The sequence below is a fragment of the Grus americana genome, chromosome 3 (assembly GCF_028858705.1).
Source record: "Grus americana isolate bGruAme1 chromosome 3, bGruAme1.mat, whole genome shotgun sequence".
Classification (NCBI taxonomy): Eukaryota; Metazoa; Chordata; class Aves; order Gruiformes; family Gruidae; genus Grus; species Grus americana.
In genome coordinates this window covers 39,337,789-39,353,823 of record NC_072854.1, presented here as the reverse complement: position 1 = coordinate 39,353,823, position 16,035 = coordinate 39,337,789, and positions in this window count along the sequence as shown.

The window sequence follows — 16,035 nt, the reverse complement described above, 5'->3', positions numbered from 1 at the left end:
CAAAGCTTAAAATAAAAAAATCTGAGTTTGACATTCTTACAATGATTATTCTGAGACGAGTCCATGGTGGCCCCGGAAGGGCCAGAATTGTGTGCAGCATGAGTGACAGCTGTGAGAATCACCCCTGTTACCAGAGAGGATAATTAGGTATATAGGAAAAAGAGAAAGTTGAAAGCACTTGGAATTAGAAAGCATTTTTCCCCTTAACATCCCTTGAAGAGATGCCTATATCCCTGACATGGAATTAAACTTTAAAAGTGTGCTTGATTTTATTAATTGTTCAGAATATCTGGGATTCTGCCCATACTTTTAAAATGACAATCACAGCCGGTATTGCATGACTTTGGGATGGCTTTGTGTCCGAAAACCTTTATTATGTGGTTTGTTGCACTTTAAAATCCTTCAATCTCTGTAGGCACTTGCAGAAATCTGCTTAGCTATATAAAGCTTTTTTTAAAGGATTGAGTTATTTGGTGTTCTCCTGACTTTGGAAAGGCCATGAGAATTAAGTGGTTTAATAAATATTTTAGAGTGCAAATTATAATTAGGAATTAGGAAAAGGAAGCAAATTGCAGCTAAGAGGAATTCTCCTACTCTGGATAGGTAGCTACTGGGCCTGAAAATTTTGTACTGCTTGTGAATTTTTTTTTTTTTTTTTTTTTTGGTGGAGGAAAGAGTTAAAACCCGTCAGTGCTTATGAAAGAAAGCATCATATGTGGCAAATTATCACTGTACAGTACATAACTGAAAGGGAAGAGATCTGCAAGACTTCACCCAGAATTTTATTTGCCTTGATGTACTGCTGCCCCAGAAGAAGTTGAGTCTGGTTGGGAAACTGTGGTGGGACACCTATGTGAAGGGGTAACCACTGATGTGGCTCCAGTACATGCAGCAGTCGAAAGGGAAGGAGAATGTAGCTGAGGACATTACTGAAGAAGGCTTTGGAAAACAAAGGTTGTCATCAAACTGTAACACTAAAAGGCACTGTAGTAGGAGTTTAAGACTAGGTGTAGAGCTGAAGGAGTATGAGTTAAAGTGTTGTGTGCAACTGAATTTCTGCTCACATAATTATGTTCCACCTTCTTGTTCAGGTTCAGTAGTGTAAAGCATTCGTCATGTCCTAGCCTAAAATACTGCAAAGAGCTTCTGTGCTTTGCTAATCATTTATGACAGGTTGTCCTAGAGGCTGAGCACATTTCAGTGGTGGATGAAGAGGTCCCTGTGTACCTTGGCCACATATCAGCTTAAGTTTGTAAAACGCTTTGGAATCCTTTGGGGCACAAGGCCATGTAATGTAAGGCCATTATCATGTTTGCTAAGAAAGCTGGCTTTGCCGCCAAAAATGACAAAATCTCCTTTAAACTTTGAAAGACTATAGCTAGAATCTGCATTAAAATAGTGCAAGAACAAACTAAAATGGGACTTACCGGTAATTTCAGTGTTGCCTTGGCACTGCCTCTTCCCCATGTAGGCAATGTTGATCCTATTCCTTTTCACCTTCTTCCTCTGGGTTCTCCAAAGTCCGTGGCTATAATCATGGGGTGGACTTGGCAGCGGTGTGTAGGACCTGGAATGTGTTTTTCCAGCAGCCGTGTCTGGATTTGTGGCTGACTTCTTTGGCTGACGCCACTGCTGGCTCTGCTGGCAGACGGATCTTCTCGGGGGCTGTTTTGGGTTCACAGGGCTGTCAGCTCACTTTCTGCTCTGCCCTGGATGCTGTTTTCCTTGAGTCACGCTTCTTTTTGTTTTTGAAAGACTGTGTTTGTGGACAAACTTTCTATTATGAAAACACATGATATGGCAAAAATCTTTCTCTATTTCAGGGTTCTTATAAATGTTTCCCTGCGAACCAAGAGTAAACGTGCATGTTTGCTTAGAAGAGTAACTGCTGCTGTCGATGTGGTCATTTCCAAATAAAGCTGCTTGCCTGGGGACCTTCTGTGACAAATTCTGTCACTGGTATTGTGGCAAATCCCGATTCCTGTGACAAAAAATGCCCTGTAGTGCCCTTTGCTGAAATAAGACCTTGATCTGCAAAGGTATTTAGGTGACTAACCGCTATGTAGGTGCCTCATTTCCACTGGCTCATATTAAGCGCACTAACTGCTTTTAAGGATGTGGGCTTAAACTTTGCAGGCAGCCAGAGGCAGGAGGTCATGCGGGTGATGCCAGCTCGGCCGGACGGATTCTCGCTCACAGTCCTGGATTTCCACCTCCTGCTCCTTTGCTGACTAATGGCTCTGCTGGAGCTTTGGTAGATTGCTGTGAGTAGTTTCACCAGGGGATGGGATATATTTATTCATATTAAACTGAAAGACCCCCACTGCACCCTGGTGAGAGCCCTCTTAAGTTTGGGTTTTTTTCTTTCTCTGAAATTTTGAAACATTTTTTATTATTATTCTTGTGGATTTTTTTCTCCCTTAGATCTTTCTCTTTCTTTCTTTCTTTCTTTCTTTCTTTCTTTCTTTCTTTCCACTTCTCCTTCTTTCACTTTTTAGATTCCTTCCTTCAGAGATGGCATGGAAAAGAAAGAAAGCAGAAAAGTAAGGGGAAAAAAGCTAAAAAATAGGAAAACTGTGAAAGCCCAAAATATTTCAATTTGGAAAAGCAGCCTCTACTTTTTAGAAATACTTTGAATGGAGAATTGGGAAGTGTAATCTTGATAACTGAATTGAGGCAATACTTCTCAACATACGTTAAAACTGTTTTTAGGAAAAAAGGGTTTCCCTTTCTATGCTAGATCCTCTTAATGAGCGTTTTGCATCTTGATGTCTGTACTCCTTAGATGAAGCGGTGAACATCTAATCTAGGCCATACTGGCATGTCAACAAAGTTCATTTGGCTTGTACCCTCTTTTGACTGTGGCCCCTGGCTTTCCAGCAGGAGAGGCACTGATTTACTCCTGGGCTTTTCTCTCAAATGTGCCAGCTCTTGATGTAAGCTCCTTTCCTGCATTGTTGAGTAGCTAATTGACTAGCATTAAAGTCCACATCCCTATGTCCCTTATACGACTGAGCTTGACTCTAATTATTTCCAAAACATATATATGCATAGAACATGTTTTTTGAGGAGAACTTTCCCTGGAGTCCACCTCGAGTACATTTTTATCTTTTGAACCTTCTAATCCGTCTCTAAAACACAGAAGCAGGGCTAAGAGGGAATTAGTAAATAATGATACAGCTTTGTGCAAGAGTAGTGGGAATATCAAGTTCCTCTTTTGCAAAGAAATGGGAATTCCAGCTTTCTGACAAGGAGCAAACTTTTCTTGTTATAACAGGAAGTCTGAGCAGCAAAGGAGAAGTACAAAACAACATTTTCTGAAGCTGCAGAGGAAAATGGGCATCCCCAAATTCTGGATTACAACCACAGTGATTTATACTTTCATTAGGTAGACATGACAATGACATAGCAGAAGACAGTGGTTTTCTGTTAGTAATTCCAACTTTGCTTCCTAAACAATTGTTTAGGAACAATTTTTTGGTGGGTTTTTGTTTGTTTTAAATGTGAAGTGCTATGGGGTTTTATTAATTTTAAAAATACCTGACAGAAAATACCTTCAGGAAGTGTTTATGAGTAAAGTGTGCATAAGGGTAGTATATTGTTTGAATTAACATATTAGACAAATAAGGTTAAGTGATGTAAATGGCTAATTCAGTTGAATGAGTCTTCACTTGTCTTTTGCATTTTGATTTGTAAATATCATAAAGGAAGGAATTATCAAACAATAATAGCTGGCAAGCTCTCTTGCCAGCCAGCCACAGAGAGATAACTAATGGGGCTTTTTCTGTGATTTGTCCAGTTTGCTCTCAAAGTTACGAGGAACAATAAGACTCTGCTGCTTTTCTTCAGATACTTTTCTCTAGTTAACAAAGCTCATTGTTAAGAATTTCCCCTAGTATATTAATTTTCTGCATTTTTAGTTACACCTTCTTGTTCCAGCCTGGTTATTTATTCCCATCCTTGGTGTTTACACTCTTCAGATACTTGAAGTGGTTAGCATATGGCTGTTGGACATTGTGCAGACAATCGAACATCATTCCTTTAATCTCTCCTCATAAATCAGCCCCTCCAGCTGTTCAGTCATTTTTATGGCTTTTTTTCACATACCCATCATTCTGTTACTCTCTTTCTGGTATTGAAGTACCCAGAATTTTGCAGAGATTCCTGCACATAATCCCCCCAGAGGGAGGCTGAGTCATTCACCTCTGGTACAGTATCTGTGGCCACATATGCAGCTAGCTATGAATTCCAATTTGGGTAACTGTCTTGCATCTGATAACTTGGTGCTTTGTAACACGTCCTTCATTCTGGTTAAACTAGAACAACATTTTGGGCTGTCTGAAAGCTTGAATTAATAAATAGTATTTAGAAATTTTAGGAGAGATGCTGTGAATTAGTGATCACAGATTTGCATAAAAACTAACCACAAATAAGGACTAGATGTGATTTTGCAATGTCAGGAGGAGATGTAAAGGGAACACATGCTTTGACACAGCTTGTAGGAAGGAGATGTAGTTCTCGCACGCACTGGAGGATAATTGGTAGCATTACTAAATAAGAAAAATAAGTCAGGAAGGATCTAAGACATCATCTAGTCCATTATCCTGCCCAGAAGGAGGATGCAGTATAGCTCTGTTTCTCCTGATGGGATTATCTTTCCTGTTATTAAGGACATCCACCAAAAAGGTGGATTTCTATTCCAGTATATACAAAGCAATCCTGCTAGAAGGCTTTCCCTGTTTTCCAACCTGCATAATTTTGATTTTCAGGCTTCTCAGGAGGATTAAGAGTTGCCTTTTTTGCTACTTTAAATTATAACATTGATGAAATATGGGACTGGGACCTGGGTGCACCTGTTCCTTGCAACAAAAAGAAGACATAAATGATGAAAGAAATACAGTTACTATGTGGCCTGTCATTATTAATCTAGTCCTCTAGTCACAAAATATTTGAGCAGCCATGATCAGTGGCCTGGGAGAGAGATGCTAACAGGAAGAACTACTATCAATTCAACAAGAAAGTCTTTATCCATGCCAGAGTCCCATCTGCTGGTAAAGATGATTGCAGTAGCGCTGTGCTGATTTGCACCAGCTGAGGGTCTGTGGTCTATGCAGACTGAGTTTGTTTGAAAAATACAGAACTGTGGTACAAATTTAACGCGAGCTCCTTGAGTGTGTACCCAAAGTTTCCTCTGAACTAGCTAAACTTCAGTTGTAAAATAATATCAATTCAAAACTGTGCTATTGGATAAAAACAGCAGTGCAAAATGCAAAGCCAGCAAAACTGCCGTGAAATGCTGTAAGAAGTTATTTCTTTTTAAGTACTGTTTAGCATACTTAATTATTTGGGGAGCAGGGGGCTGTAAGTACATTGAAAATGATTTGCAGTTTTATTGATACTTCAATCCCATATTCTAGCTAGTGTCAGGAAATACAGGAAAAAATCATGGAGAAAATGCTACCCAAGTCTAGAAAGTGTTTAGTGATCTGGGAAATGGTCCAGATTGGATATTCAAAGCAAAATATAGCACATCTCTTGAAAGTCTCAGAAGTATTCCAGTTCCCATGTAAGTATTAGCATTTACTGAAAAGGTAGTACAGGCATACACGTGGGTCGTTCTTATCCAAACCCAGACTCATTTGACGAATAAGTAAACACTTTTAGAAGTACTCAATTTCTCGTTTTTGAGGTGTGGTTATTGTAGAAATCAGGTGTTCAGATAATCACATGCCATACTTCCTGCCATTTGCTGCTCATAAATTAATTAATTGTAATATCCTCTGTGTGGATGAGCCTGGAAATTTTTCCCCCAGATTATGTACCCAGAAAACATATAAGAAATGCTTCATACCTTAGACAAGAGTGCCACAGATAAGAGAAGTTCTTTGGAATATGCACCTATCAAGTGGGAATAAGGCCATCAAATGTCAAGAGTGTGCACCAACGTTGTCCCCGATGTCCCTTTAAAGAGTAACAACAAAGCAAATGCAATAAAATGGCACCCCGTCTCACAGCTCCATAACTCACAAAATCACAACACGCTGCCACATAACTTTGTAGAGCTTGGTTTACCCTACCTTACTTTAAGCACCTAATTGAAAGGCCTAAATAATGAGTGAGGTCATTCAAGAAGTTCTCTACAGTCAATGGAAACTGATGGACACCACTAGAAGGCAATGCAGGTCTTAAAGTCTAAACTGTAGCATTGGTAGAAACCAGTTCTTCCTTCCCCAAATCAAACCTGAAAATATATTTTAATTAGGAAAAAAAAAAAACCAAACAAACAACTAAACTAAAAGACAAACCTTAACAGTCTGCTAAAACCACACAGACCGAATCTCTCCCACAAACCTCTCCCAGTCAGTCATCTCACTGTGGGAGTCTGGGGAAGTGGATAATGATGTACAACAGACCTCAAAATCAGTAAAATCAGACTCTGGGGAGTGAAGGGAGGAAAGAAAACTTCAAAATCGAAACTTTATCACTTAAAATATCCTGTATCTAATATTATCCTTTCTTATTTAACTTGGGATCCAGTCATGTTAGTGATGGAATTCCTGGTTTTTAAAGATGACACTGAGAAGAACTGTATAGAGGATTATTTTGTTTCTGTATATTGTAGATTGTATATGTACATCTAAAATATATAATTATCTATTATATTTTTGAAATATATTTCTGGTTTTGGTTCTGTTTCTCCTATCTCAACTGAAATATGGGAGATAGGAAAGAAACTAAGAGTTAAAGTATCTGCTTCTAATAAACTAGGAACTTTTTCAAGGACAACAATATCTAGCGGTATGTATCTTACTAAACACTAATGCTCTGTTAGAGTTTAAGGTACAATACTGTGCTTACTCTGTCTCTATTTTATTGAAGCTTTCTGTTATAAAAGTGATATTTCTCTTCTGTAAATTAACCATCTAAAAATGGGTTGTCTATGTCTAAGCTAGCCAGCTTCATCTAAATGTATGTTCAATGGAAAGAAATGGGCACTCCCATGGGGCAAATGCATCCAGTCCTGTCTTCTCCTAAAACAGAATCACAGAACCATTGCAGGAAGCAAACTCTGGAGCTCATATAGTCCATTTCCCATTTCAAAGACAGGCCAATTGTTCAGGGATCAGTCCAGCCTGGTTTTGAAAATCTTCTGGGAAATCTGTTCCAGTGTTTGATCACCTTTGTGGTAGAAAGTTTTTTTTCCTTTTATGCAATCAGAATTTCTGATCCAGCTGAGCTCCGACTTGCATCTCTTGCATCTTATTTTATGGCTGTGCACCTCTGAGAAGAGGCTCCCTCTGTCTTCTCTATTCCTTCTCGTAAGGTTGTTACAGACAGCACTAAGGTCCCCCTTGAGCTTTCTCTTCTGAAGGCTGAACAAACCCAGTTCATGCAGCCTCTTGTCGTGCACCCTGTGCATTGGTCTCCCACCCATCTTGGTGGCCCTCCACTGGGCTCACTCCAGCATGTTCATGTTTTTGTGGTAGAGTAGCCTCAAATTGGGTGAAGGACTCCAGATGCAGTCTCACAAGGGCTGAATAGAGGCAAAGAAACACTTCCCTTGGTGTGCAAGCTACACTCTTGCTGTTACTGTTCAGTTGGCCCTCTGCTGCAAGGGCATACTGCTGACATGTTCAGCATATTGTCCATCAGGATGCCCTGGTCCTTTTCTGCCAAGGGGCTGAGCCCTAGCCTTTATTGCTGCATGGAGATACTCCCTTCCAGGTGCAGGACTTTGTATTTTCCTCAGCTGAACCTCATGGGGTTCCTGTCAGACCATTTCTCCGGCCTGTCCAGGTCCCTCTGAACAGCAGCCTGTGCTCCTGCATATTGACTGCTCCCCCCAGTTTGGTATCACCCATGAAGAGGCTGGGTGTGTCCAGTCACTAGTAAAGTATTGGCCTTGCTGAGATCAAGATGTGCAACACCTTTTGCTCTTCCCTTGTCCATGGAGCTGGTCATAGAAACCAGTCAGATTGGTCAGGTACTATTTGCCCTTGCTAAATCTCAGTCACCTTCTTGCCCTTGATGTGATCAGAATGACTTGCCAGAAGATTTGCTCCAAAATCTGCCCAGGGCCTGAGGTGAGGCTGACTGACCTGAGTCATCCTGCCTGCCCTTCCTGAAGATAGGTGTGACATTTGCCTTTTTTTCAATCATCAGGAACCTCCCCCAACTTCAGTGACCTTTCAAAGATGATGGCTCTTTTGCAACAATGTCAGCCATCTCCCTTAGCACCCTCAGATGTATCTGATCTACTCCCATGGGTTGCACGTGGTCAGTTTGCTTAAGAGTCTCTGACCCTGTTACCCTCTCCTGCGGGTACAGTGTCATTCCCAGACTCTGCTGGTAGCCTTCAGGGGCTGGAAGGCCTGAAGACACACCTGCCCAATGAAAACTGAAGGAAAAACAAAACAGATGGACTACTTCACCCTTTTCCATGCCCATTGTCACTCAGTCCCTTGCTCCATTGAGCAGAGAGCCCACATTCACATTAATCTTCTCCCCATCGGACGTAATTCTCTTCTGTAAATATAAAGACAGAGCAGGGTGATTAGCTTATTCGTCACTAATTTTCAAAAGCCTAGAAAACAATGACTTGAATCATACTTCAGATTCAGATAAACCTTTGTTTTGTGATTGACTGTTGCCATTACCAACCCGCACTGCGCTGGGTGCAGCCCGGGTTGGTGGCGTGTGTGCACTGGTTGACAGCTGACTTCAGCAACCCGGCAGGGTAGTGCCACCGCATTGCACAAGGAGCAAGGGCTTTGATCAGGCATCAAAATCAGGGTTTTCAGGCTTTTATTCTTTGTTGTGTTCTGACTTGTATACTGGTTTTAATTACTTGCAGAGTGATTCATGGCAGAGAAACACAGCTCTGTGATCAGTGCGGTCTCAAGCAGTTACTTGGCCTCTGATGATGTGGATCACCAGAAGTCTTCCAGCTCTTTGGAGGTTCCTGCTGGTGTGCAAAGGAACATGCGCTTGGGTTACATGTCATGTACAGCAGTTTTGTAGGGTCTAACTTTTGACATGAAATGGTATTAAGTCAAATAAAGATGTTAAAGATTACTTTTTTCTTACGAGCTAACACTAAAGGAAGATGGTACAGAAGACTCCTGTAAAGTATTTAAAAGCACTTAAGGGAAGAGTCATCTACATAGAGAAGTCATTCTTCTGCTGTCGTTCTGCAACGCCTTTCTTTTAGGGGCAATTTTACTCACAGCAGACACACTGTCAAAGCAGATGTTGTCTTTATGGGTTCTTCCAGCGCTCAGTGCCTCTTGAATGTTGGGCTGTGCTGTTGGATGGCTGATTTAGTTCAGGCTTTACATATCAAGGATATCGTAAAAATCAAAACAGGTGACTTTTAACCTGAACAGAGCAAAGCAAGGCAGGAAAGAAGCATTTTCTATCCTGAAACTCCTAAAGACAATGCTCTATATAATATTTAGGGAGTGCAGTGGGGGGTATCATGATACTGAGTGGAATGAGACGTGGTATTTATGAGAAAATGTAAAAATAAATAGGTGAAAAAGAAGAAATAGTTTATCTCATTAACCTCTCTGCCAGTGCAGTCCTTCCTATAATATCCGCTGTAATAACTATTCCAGGAGATTTTTGCCTGCCAGGAGAGAGACGTTTCCATGGAGCATGCAACACGCCGAGGGCCTGTGCGGCTTCCAGTGAGAGCAAGGGACGGATTCCAGGTGACTTTAATGCCTTTTCAATCCAGGTCTAAAGCCTACAGTTAGCCCGAGACTACAGTTAAATAAGAGCTTCCTGTGCTTAAAGGCCCAGATCCGCTATAAGAGGCAGTGCCAGATTAGCGAGGCAAAAATGACTTTATAGATCTTTAGGCTGCTGTAAAACTATTATAAATTAATCTTGGCTACCTGTGAGCTCAAAGAGTACATCTGGTAGCAAGGGAGGAATGCAGTATCAATACTACACCCTCTAGCTGGAGAAGGGAAGGTGGCATACAGCCACTATTGCTGCTTTGAATTACCCAGTACTTCCCCTCTATGGAGAACCATCAGGAGAGCAAAACTGCTGAGTTTCTGGCTCTTTTGCACCACTGAAGTGGCAAAAAACAGCTGGAGCAGATCTGAGAATGAAGCTGTACAGCTCATTTCATTTAGCACACTAATATATTTTTTTTCCTGTTTCTGAGCTGTACGGCAAATGGCAAAACTTTCGATTTGCTTTAATTACACAATATGTTAAAATATAACTAAGCACTCATCATACATTAATTACCAACAGATTTCTGAAGACACTTATTGACATTGAATGATTACATAGGAGATGTGTGTCTCTCATAAAATGGATAATCCTCAGTAAGTTTATTTCTTGCAATCATTCTGTAATTATTTTACACTAACTATATTTAGATTTGGTAGCATAAATCATAAAATACCAAATTATTATTTAAAACAATATTTTAAAAGTCTAAGCTATGTAAGTTAATCCTACAGAAATATGTCTTCAATAATCAACTGGTATTTTTTTAAAAATGCAATTAGAATCTTATTAAATCTAAATTAAAAGCTTACATGAAAAACAATTTAAAAATAGATATTGAAACCTAAGTATTCACACTCTTCAGTGTTTGCTCCTATTACAATGCACACTTAAGAATTTGTTAATTTTTTCCAGGTGGACAAAAACAAAAAGGTTTTAAATTTGTAGCTAGTTTCAGATTTTAAAGTAAACAGGCTATTTAAATGGAAGGACATGGTTTGCCCTGTTTTACCCATATGGGAACATTTAATTTTAAACACATCATAAAAATAAGGCAGATTAACATTTTTAAGCAACTTTGTGCCATTTGAAGGGAGATTTCATTTTCATTTCAGACACTGAACTTGTTTTTTCCAACATGCAAATTCTAGGTCAATGATAGGCACAGGAAAGCGAAAACAAGGATGTGGTGGGCAGGTGTTCATTTTCACAAGATGAACTGAAGTGAAAAAATCTGTAGAGACCACAGGGTATGAGGGCATAAAATACAGCGAATGCGCTCAGTTACTGGAGTGACGCTGAGCTTGATGCAGCTGGTTAAGCCTAAAGCCATAGTTTGCTCTCCTTGCTTTAATGGAAGGGCAAAAATCCCAGCTCTTAGTTATTGCTAAGCCAGTTTTTGGTCAGTACTTCCAAACGGCTATTATGAGGTTCTCCTACCATGCCACATAATATGTTTATACATTGAAATCCGAGCTTGGCATTTATTCTATCCACAGGGCAAAAGCCGAATTAGACATAGAAGCAGAGAGACTCCTGCGGAGAAAGCAGCAAGAAAGGGCAGTGTATGAATTCTTTCTGGTGTTGCATGGAGACGTGTAATACATGAACTATAGTTGCAGGCTGTGCCTTTTGAGCTCAGATGTTCAATAGTTGATACTTTCACATGCTGATATCTGGATAACATAATAGCTATGTGACAGTCATGATTTTACTGACTTTCGGTCACTGCTAAGTATTTTTCAGACTTTCTGGGAAATTTTGCCATCTTTACTATATATTCCATGAGCACAGAAGTCTCTCTAATGTCCATTGTTCTCAAAGGATTGCCTTTGGGAACTCAAGGGATGCTTGCTTGCTTTTTTGCGAAATATAATTAACTTAATGGAAGAGAAACAGGCTCATTGGAGCAGGGTATCCTTAGAGCATTTCCAAGAATTTGGGGTGCATTTTCTGAAACATAAATTTTCTTCTCAGCTGCAGAATTGGGTCATTTGTCTACTTGCTTCTAATGAAAGCAGTGAAGTAACTGGAACATGGTTTTCTTTCTCTAGAAGCAAGCAAAACAGCTTGAGCTGGTACCCTATCATCATGTCTATGATTCATCTATCTCACTGGATGTCAAAGGCGGGAGGGTGGTCTAGCAGCAATAAAAGGGAGGCATCATAGACAAATACAGAATGTGTCATGACCTTTCATATCCACCGTGCAACAGCATATCCTCCACACCTCTCTATGTTAGCCTACATGTAAATGCCTGTAAATGTATGTGGCTTATATGTCAGTTGTCTTGGAGTTATTTTTTGGGTTTAGCTGCAGTAGAGATGCTGAGCTATTAAAGAATATGGGAAGCAGCAAGCAGAAATGCCTAGAAAGAGAAGGGTCTCCGTAATGTGGGAATTTGCGGTCATGCTAGGAAAGGGTGTAGGCTGGCTAAGAGTGGCTGTCTGGCAGATGTATAGGCTGTGTTCTGTGAAAGAGACCTCTTGGTACTTTGAAATACTGCCATACCCACAAGGGCTTGTATGCAGAACTTCACTGGAAACACACCCTGAAGGTCTGAACCAAAGGGCTGCTTCTTTGCTGGGGGAATACTTGCTTTCCTTTCTGGTCCCATGGAAGTGTACTGTAGAAACTGCTGATGTGAATTAAGTATTTATTAGCATAGAAAATACTTGTGTAACATAGTCCCTAATGCTTTTCATTGCCTGCTGCAATGGATAGGCTTGGTATTTAAATCCTTCTTTTGTCTAAATAAGGGAGTACCTGCTTTCTGCTTTACAGAGGACTTGCTTCCTAGGAAAGGATTTGTAAAAAGTGGCTTTCAGTCTTCTTGCTGGCTTCAGAAGACCATTGCAGTTACTGAATATAGATGTCCCAAGTAAAATATCTGCCTGCCTAGAAGCAGCGGATTAGGTTTAAGGACACATTTGATGCTCCCTTCTACCTTTCTGAGCCTTTGATATATGCTCCACATAAAGACTTAAAACTCTTACTGTTGTGCTCCTGTGGAGGTCAGGAAAGAGTCCTGACGGCTGTAATGTTCATGAGATGAGATGAATGCTCTGTTCTTGTTCCCCAGCCTGTGGAAACTCAAAGCCCAAAATAGTGGATCGAGTCGTCCTTATGGTAGTGCAGTTGGGTAGCCTTTGAAAAGTCTGTTCAAGGACCTCCAAAACTAATTTACTCTTACTCTTTTCCAGATGTTATTAATCTCCATAGACTACAAAAGAGTCTAGACAACCAGCTTAGTCAAAGATGCTTAATGCTGGGTAAGCACCATACCACTGCAGACCCTATTGCTCTTCAAAATCTCAACCTGAGTATGTCTTATGGTGTTTAGCTCTATTTGTCCCCTTTGCACCTCTGCCTGCTCTCCTGAGTGGTGGTAGAGGTCTTAACATCTATGGTAGCTCCTTTCTAGCTGGAAATAGCCTTTTCCTGAAAGCCTCCTCTCACTTTCTCTCTAAAGGATTGGCCACAACATACGTGTGTATAAAGGACTGGAGCCCAAACACTACAGCCAGCAATATGGTGGACTTGGTAGGAAGGTCTCTGCTGATTCTCATGCTGCAATGTTTTATGCCAGGATTCGCAGTAGAAATCTCAAATATTTATTCTTAAGATGACAATGTTTCTTAAGTTCACTACCTTACATTTTTCTGTAGTATCCATCTATATAATCTATAACCCAAATAATGACCAGAACTGAAAAAGTGATGAAAGAGAGGAAAGATATACATAGTTCATTATCATTATGATATTGAAAGATTTTAATTTCAGATATATGGGTGAGGCAAATGTATGTTACATATAAGGAACATAAAAATTCTTAAGTGCTGCTTTATAGAAGAAAATATGTATTTATATATTTCTCAGGCTCACTTTCAGTTTGGCAAACACTGATTTCTTTTGAAATGGCTTTTGTATGATGAATATCTTTTGAATTTCTTAAGCCTTTCACATACCCTATGATTAAAGCCTGGGGAAGTCAAAGGAGTGGATTTCCTTGGGTTGCAAATCAGATGTCGTAGTTTTTACACCATATTTATAAGGAATGAGAAAAATACTCCTGTTTACCCTTTCTCATCATCTTGCTGGCACAGACAACAGGTGAACACAAGCTGCTTCCTCTGTTTTTGTGAGCTTCTGATTTGCAGAGTTCTTTTTTTCATAGGCAGTAATGTGAGAGCGCTGTGAGAGAATGGGTCAGTCACTTCCATCTCTCTTCAGCATTTTATCCAGGGTGGATGGGTCAGCATGACAAAGGCTATCTAATGTCAGAACTTCTGAATTATTCAGGGTTTTTTCAGAGGCTAAACAGAAATTCCTATACTGGCTGAATTATTAATCTTGTTCATTTATGTGTTTAAAGAATCTTGAAATTAAAAGTGCAGTATGAAAGCAGTGATCTTTTTTTTCATATTTTTCCAACTGTAGGTTTGATTTTGCTTCCTGATAGCTCTTTCTAAGTGTATATTTGTACTTCATCCCCAGAATTTCCTGTGGTTTGAAATTCTTTTGCTGACATGAAAACAGTTGTGATTTGAAAAGCAGAACAGTGTTGAAACTGGTAATACATAAAGCAGTTGAACTTATTAATATGGCTCAGAAACAGGATAGTAGTAAAAGGTGCCATTTCCTATGTGTAAATGGAAAACCTATGAAATGAAGGGCTGGGAATCTCTTGTGATTGCATTGACAGACTGTGCAAATAGCAGGATCCACTTATAGAGGCTGACTTGAAGGACCTAAAGATCCAGTGTCAGTCCCAGCAGAGACTCTATGTGAATTTTGTTTGTACAAGGGAGTGCTGTAGATGTAATGAGGTAGCTAAATGCTCCTTCGGAAGCTGTCTCTTTGGGACCCTGTTGTTACATTTCTGCTACCAGACACGAGAGAGGAGATGTGAAAGCCTTGCCATCCCACCTCACCTTGCCTTGCATCTTATTAGCATTGGCTTTTTATCAGGGCTGTAATAAGACTCTACTCAGCGTTAGGTATTTTCAATAACCCTTCCTGAAGTAGGATGCTGTGGGACTCCTGTAAGGCATTCAGCTCCCTCCTCTCCTCCCACATGAATTGCACTGGTCGAACACTGCTCTGCATGACTCAGTGCATTTCTGGCCAAATGCATCTTAATGTACATTTTCTTGCCAAGCAGCAATGTCCCCTTCCTTAGTTAGAAACTTTTTTTTTTTTTAACATTGTTAAATAAAAGGGTGAATTCCAGAGCCCCTCACTTCTTTCCGCAGACATCACATCCCCAAAGCGTAAATTTATCACCTGCTGAAGGGAAACGTTTTTGTGGGAGCCACTTGTTAAAATATTGGCACCATCTCCCTGCCTGGGCCACCCACACAGCCTGGCTGCCTGGAGGTGTTTCCATCGTCATCCACTACGTTATCGGCTATACTACACCGTGCTCCCTGCCCCTCTCAAGCTCAGCACATGATCCGAGCCCCGAGTTTATGGCATTGACCCCTTAACTGCACTCCTCCCTTCTCCCCTTCAGGAACTAGATGGCTTTTATTTCAGTGTTAATACACGTGGTAGATGAGTGTTCCTGCTCAGACACGACCACTCTGTGCTAGCTGCAGATATATGTTTCAGAGGTGTTAGAACAGCTCAGGAGAAAGCCAGGTTGAAGCTAGCCCTTAAATTAATAGATGCAAAGAGAACGTAGAAAATATCTTTTCTTTCTACATGATGTCTATAAAGCAATACTCAGCTGTGGCATGTTGAAGAAACATTTATTTCAGCCTTGTGGCCTTCAAAGGGCCAGACAGGGCAGAAGAAGGGATATTCCCTTGCTTTTTAGTAAACCACTCCTAGAAATAAGAAACCTGTATTGAGTTTGCATGGCCAGGTTTTGGTAGTGGCAGGTTACAGGGGTGGCTTTTGTGGGAAGCTGCTAGAAGCTTCCGCCATGCCCGACAGAGCCAATGCCGGCTGGCTCCAGGACAGATCTGCCAGGAAAAAAACCTGCACAACAGCAACTGCAGCTGGAGAGAGGAGTGAGAACATGTGAGAGGAACAACGCTGCAGACACCAAGGTCAGTGCAGAAGGAGGGGCAGGAGGTGCTCCAGGCGCCGGAGCAGAGATCCCCCTGCAGCCCCTGGAGAAGACCATGGTGAGGCAGGCTGTCCCCCTGCAGCCCATGGAGGTTGATGGTGGAGCAGATATCCACCTGCAGCCCATGGAGGACCCCACACTGGAGCAGGTGGAGGCACCCGAAGGAGGCTGTGACCCCGTGGGAAGCCCATACTGGAGCAGGCTCCTGGCAG